This window comes from Ranitomeya imitator, chromosome 6, assembly GCF_032444005.1.
Source record: "Ranitomeya imitator isolate aRanImi1 chromosome 6, aRanImi1.pri, whole genome shotgun sequence".
In the NCBI taxonomy this organism is placed as follows: Eukaryota; Metazoa; Chordata; class Amphibia; order Anura; family Dendrobatidae; genus Ranitomeya; species Ranitomeya imitator.
Genome location: NC_091287.1, coordinates 340,535,246 through 340,541,997, shown reverse-complemented (window position 1 = coordinate 340,541,997; position 6,752 = coordinate 340,535,246).

Below are 6,752 nucleotides of genomic sequence, written 5' to 3'. Positions count from 1 at the left end.
GCCTGTGCAATGTGTTAGCTCAGTTAGTGTTTAGCTGCTGAGTTTGCCTGGCCTTGCTCTGAGTTGCTCCCTCTGAGCTTTTCTCTGTGCTTTTGCCTTGTTCTTGTAGTCCGCCCTCCAGGAGGCAGAATATCCTGGTCCCTGTGTCTTTGTCCCTGTGTCTTGTTCTATTGCCTTGTCTGTACTTTGTCTTTTCTCAGTCTCCTTGTCCGTGGCTTCCTTCCCTGCTTTCTTTCCTTGTGTTTTCTGTCTGCTTACACTCCGCACTCTTGCGGCTCTGCACTCAGACCTTGCTTCGCACTCTCTGGCTTTGCTCTGTGGCTCCGCTCTTTGCGGTTCTATCTGGCTCCGCTCTTTGCGGTACTATCTGGCTCCGCCTCCTGTGTTTCTGCACTTGGCTCCGCCTCCAGCGTCTCCGCTCTTGGCGTTACCTCCAGTGTCTCAGCTCTTGGCTCCGCCTCCAGCGTCTCCGCTCTTGGCTCCGCCTCCAGCGTCTCCGCTCTTGGCTCCGCCTCCAGCGTCTCCGCCCTTGGCTCCGCCTCTTGCGGCTCCGTCCTTGGCTCTGCCTTCTCTTCTCTTCGTTCCACCTTCTACTTGTTAGTGTACGTTCAGACTAGCGTTGTGCTAGTGTGCGTCGGCGCCGCGTCGGGCGACGCAGCGGCGACGCACGCGTCATGCGCCCCTATGTTTAACATGGGGGACGCATGCGTTTTTGCTTGTTGCGTTTTGCGACAAATGCATCTTTTTTGCCGCAAGCGTCGGACCAAGAAAACGCAACAAGTTGCATTCTTCTTGCGTCCGATTTTCGGCAAAAAATGACGCACGCGTCGCAAAACGCAGCGTTTTTGCGTGCGTTTTGCCGCGTTTTTCGGTGCGTTGTGCGTCGCGTCGCCGACTCAGCGGCGCACAACGCTAGTCTGAACGTAGCCTTACTTGGTCCTCCTGTGTGAACAGGTCCCTACCTGTTCCTTCATCACACTCATAATAGGACTGCACTCGGGTGTCATCAGAGTGCAGCCTGATTCATACACCACATCAACCCGTCCTGTGTATCCTGTGTTCCTGCCAGTCCTGCCGTTCCTGCCCTGCCTTCCAGTCCTGTGTTCTCTGCAGTGCCTCCCAATCCTGTGTTCCTGCCAGTCCTGCCCTGCCTTCCAGTCCTGTGTTCCTGCTGTCCTAGCCAGTCCTGTTTCCTGCCGTGTCTCTGCCAGCCCTGAGTTCTCTGCCGTGTCTCTGCCAGTCTACTCGTCTGTGTTCCAGCCGTGCTCTTCTGCCAGTCCTGCCTAATGCCCACACCAATCCAGGTGTTCCTGTTTCCCAAGTGGGATCAGCAGCCACAGCCAGACACCACCCTGAGTAGCACCTGGCAGCTGCCTGCTGCACAAGCCTGACCTCACCATCAGAGGCTCCAGTGAAAACCCAGGCAGCAGTCATAGTCACGCCCCTTCCAGGGTAGTTTGGTTTGTGGCACAGTGGGGCCACAAACCCCCCGAGCTCACGCCCACCAGTCAGGGCGTGAGCGTGACAACCGTTGGATCCCAGGAGGCGGAGAGACAGGACGCTGAGGAGCAGCGACGAGAATGGTGAGCATGTTAAACTACAAGGGGCCCCCTGATCGTTAGGTGAGTATGTTTATTTATTTGGACCTGTCGAAGCACTTAGTGTGCGAAACGGCCGTCGTCCATACTCCAATACCGCACCCTCCTGTATACCCGATGTCCTGACGGATGTACTTCATATACTTTCTCCAATAAAATTTCACGAATTCCACTGCTAATTTGGGGAGAGTGCCGCATATTTTCTCTTCTCTTGATCTCATATGGACTCCTGTTACACATTTTGTATTCTGAGCACCATAATCCCTAGCATTCGTGACGCCTGACAGTCGTTTGTTTGCCATCAGTCCTGCTTACTGGGAATCGTATTGCTCTAGTGCCGCTCCTTTCCTTATACTCGTTGTGGCTGATGTTTATTTTTTAACTTGTGACATACGTGGCTGGGCAATATACTACGTCACTGGGCAATATACTATGTCACTGGGCAATATACTACGTGGCTGGGCAATATACTATGTGACTAGGCAATATACTATGTAGCTGGGCAATATACTACATGGCTCTGTGCGGTGCTGTATACTATGTCGCTGTGCAATATACTACGTGGCTGGGAAATATACTACGTCACTGGGCAATATACTACGTCGCTGGACAATATACTACATGGCTGGGCAATATACTACGTGGCTGGGCAATATACTACGTGGCTGGGCAATATACTACGTGGCTGGCCAACATACTACGTGGTTGGGCAATATACTATGTGGCTGGGCAATATACTACGTGACTGGCCAATATACTACGTGACTGGCCAATATACTACGTGACTGGGCAATATACTACGTGGCTGGGCAATATACTATGTGGCTGGGCAATATACTACGTGACTGGCCAATATACTACGTGACTGGGCAATATACTACGTGGCTGGGCAATATACTACGTGGACATGCATATTCTAGAATACCCGATGCGTTAGAATCGGGCCACCATCTAGTATTTTATAAACACATTTTGAAATCCAACATCCAACCTGCTTTGCAATCAGGCATGTAAACATATTAGCATATTAGTCACCGCTGTGGTCAGCAATTAACTGCAGCAGTCCCAAACCTATTTAAATGATTCTCCTGCAAATAAATTGGTGCCAAGTATCTCATCTCTGAAGATGCCCCCATACACAGAAATGCTCAGCTCATTTGTGTCCTCCTATAGTCTCAATTAAAGAAGAAAAGGAGCAGCATTCAGCAGTTGTAAATACAAAGGCAGAATCCTTTTCTTTCCGAACATCATCTGTGAAGGAAAAGCTGGGAGTCTGCCAAACACATAAGACTAAATCTGACATATCCAGTAATATCAGAGATTTCAGACAACTTTAATTTAAGGAGTATGGTAGACTTTACTGTTTTCTTAGAAATCCTTCTAACATACAGGGCTGATATTAATCCAATATACCTAACTTGGACGTGTCCGTGTGTCTATGCACAATGAGTCATCCACAGCTGAACAGTAACTTAGGTAGCCATAGTTACTACCACTAGCAGCTAACTGCCTGGGCATAGCCATGGATACCTAAGGAGAGGAGCTCTCCCTGGTGGCGAGTTAAGGCATAAGCCTTTTTTGCAACACTCAGGCAACACTGAGGCAACAGTGTGAGGCAACGTTGCAAAGATGGATCAAATTGAGTGCGCTGCTGCACATAGAAAAGCGAATCACATACGGATGCGTAACCAGAGTCTTAATGAAATAGAAGACAAACTAAATTGTCGAAGAACTGCTGATGCACCCCGACAGAGGGCGGCCAAAGCAAGAGAAACAAATGAAGTAACAATCACGTAGAGCATCTAATGCTGCACGACAAGCAGCAACACGCAATGCACAAAGTGATAGACATATTTCACAAAAAAGAGAACAAAATAGAATACGTGTCCAAAATGCAAGAGCCACTTAACAACGAAGGCACATTACATTTGCCGCTAGAGGACTTCTCAATCAAATTGAGACACGTATTGAAGAGCACTATGCTGGCAAACTGACATTTTGATGTCAGTTCTGCCAATCTAAAAATTTCAAAGATGAAATGGCGCAGGACAAAACATTCTCTTCCTGCTGCAAGAGAGGGCACATCCAATTACGTCCCATTTGTATGGATGATCAATTAGTCAAGTTGATGAAAGGAGAGCATCAGCACTCCAATAACTTTATGGCTAATATAAGGCAATACAATAGCTCGCTTGCTTTGTCATCAATGGGAGCACAAGTAGCGCCACCTCTTTTGGAAGATGATTCCCCATTGGAAGACGGTATAATGGATGCAATCGCTTTCCAAATGCTCTACCAACTTTGTGAATTATTTGCTATAATTTGTGTATATGGGGAACCAGCTAAACCATTGGCATTATGGCAAAAATATAAAACCAAATTTATGGAGGATTACACCAGGCGGTATACTCCAGAAATTGCTGAGCAACTGGCTGTTTGTGATATTAATGAAGTGCTCTTCATTAAAAAAGAGGATTAAAAAGTCCTGTGCTGACTATGGATTGCCAACTCCAGTAAATGTTCCAGATGAAATACTGGACCAACTGAATTATGCTGTAATAAAAAGCAGGAGGCTGAGCAATTGAAAGCTATGCTTAATGAAGCTCAGAAATCAGCTTTCGATGCAATTATGCAAGCAGTCAATGCTGCATCACAGCCAGACGACACCAGCTCACACTGTTTTTTTCTGGACGGCCCAGGAGGCAGTGGGAAGACATTTTTGTACAACTGCTTGCACAAGACACTACTAGCAGAAAAGAAGTCTATTTGCTCAGTAGCCTCCACTGGACTGGCGGTTACATTACTACAAAACAGTAGCATCTACCATTCCAAGTTTGGCCTTGGAATTACAACAAATGAGACCACAGTGTCAAAAATTAAGCCAACCTCATTTCAAGCAAAGGAGCTTAGGGAGTCATCTGTCGTTATTTGGGACGAAGTAACAATGACTCCCTGTTTTAATATGAATGCTGTGGATAATTTGTTCAAAGACATATGTGGAAAAAAAAGACCATTTGGTGGAAAAGTTTTCATAAACGCTGGTGACTTTCGTCAAGCCTTACCAATACTGAAAGGTGGAAAAAGAGCCCAAATTGTACAGTCCACCATTAAATACTCAAAATCCTGGGATCAGTTTTCACGGTTCCAGTTACAACAGAATATGAGAATGTCTCAGGACGAATTTGAGTACAACTCATGGTTACTGAAACTTGGCAATGGAGAGTTGTCAAATGTATATGGTCTACCAGAGGATACAACTGAAATCCCGAATTCTCTTATTGAAGATGGTGATTTAATTACAGCTATTTTTGGCGACTCAATTGAGACTACCGATGCAACAGTAGAAGCAAATGCCAATAAAGCAATTCTTACGCCATTGAATGATGACGTTCACACCTTGAACGACAAAATTCTTAGTCAAGTTCAAGGTGAACACTCAGCAAATCGCTTCGTTGACACAATTCTGGAAGAGGAGGGTGTAATTCTCACAGATTACCCTGTAGAGTTTCTTAACTCTTTGAATCCCACTGGGATGCCTCCTCATGAACTAAAGCTGAAACCAGGAGCTGTAATTATGCTCCTGCGTAATCTGAACAGAAAGCGTGGCCTTTGTATTGGCACAAAGCTTTATGTGAAAAGCTTAAAAGCTAGCGTTATTCATGCCATTGCTTTAAATGGAAAAGCAAAGGGTCAGACAGTTCTTATTCCAAGAATTGACTTGATTTCCAAAGATAAAAACTTGCCAGTCCAGATGCGACAGTGTCAGTTTCCTGCCATGTTGGCTTTTGCAATGAACATCAATAAATATCAGGGACAGGCCTTGGATATTGTAGGAATTCATTGGCCTCCCTCAGTGTTTTCACACGGGCAGTTATATGTGGCTTTCTCCAGGGGAAGGAAAAGCCAACAAATAAGGGTCAAAATATTTGAGACACAGAAGCTATTATTATTTATTATTATTAGGGTATGTGCACACGTCAGGATTGCATCAGGATTTTGTCAGGATTTTTCATCAGGATTTGTAGCCAAAACCAGGAGTGGAACAATTAGAGGAAAAGTATAATAGAAACATATGCACCCCTTCTGCATTTATCACCGACTCCTGGTTTTGGCTACAAATCCTGATGAAAAATCCTGACAAAATCCTGATGCAATCCTGACGTGTGCACATACCCTTAAGCTTTTTAACAATTGTAAAAGCCAAAAAATTTTGTACACAAAAGCAGGACTAACTCCTAGCCGCAGTCTACGGACCAAACATTGGGCATGGGCAGGGCCTTGGGGACAGATCCCAAGTGCACTCAACCATGTGAAATAGCTTACGCTCAGGAACACTGAGGTATAGCGCTATCGGATAGCTCTACCCGTTCAATTCCTTTAGGAATAGGGCTATGGGATAGCTCTAACCATTCACTTTCTTCATGGATAGCACTATCGGATAGCTCTACCCGAACAGTATTAACTACAGAGCTTTTTCATACACAAGGTAGGAGTGGCAGGAGAGGTACACCAGGTATTTATGTTTGCTATTAGTCTATACATACGCCAGTCTGGTGCGTGGGTACACCTCATTGCGAAGGTCAGTCTGCTGTGTGGTGACACCCCATTGTGTGGTTCGCAATCACAGCGCGCGCCCAAAGGGCGTGCAATCACTCGTTGAAAACTATTTTCCATTTATGCCATAACAGCAAAACCCTTAAACAAGACCTAATAAAATGTAAAAGAAACAAAACAGGTATAAAATGAATAAGTAAATGGGTCAGCGCGTAATTTAATGCATTGTCTATGTAAATATGAACTTTTATTCAGTGAGTGAGGATTGAATCTGCCATTTATAACAGCAATGCATAAAAACAATTTGCCAGAACATTTCCCATTTAAAAGGCCAGCTATTGGCGCATCAATCCTGACATTCCCTTTTTTTCCCCAGCTTCCAGGGGCATGGTATAAATAAATGCTCCCATGTGTTACTTTTCACTCAATAGGACATGTTTACTTTCCTTTCCTGGACCTTTATTGTCTTTAATTATGGAGTATAATAAAACAAATGCATGCTACACAGTATGAAGCGCTTTTATCTAGCGGTTCAGGTGTATTAATAAAACTCAAATTACTTAAGCACCGTTCCAAAGCTTTTGGAAGATCATTTCACGC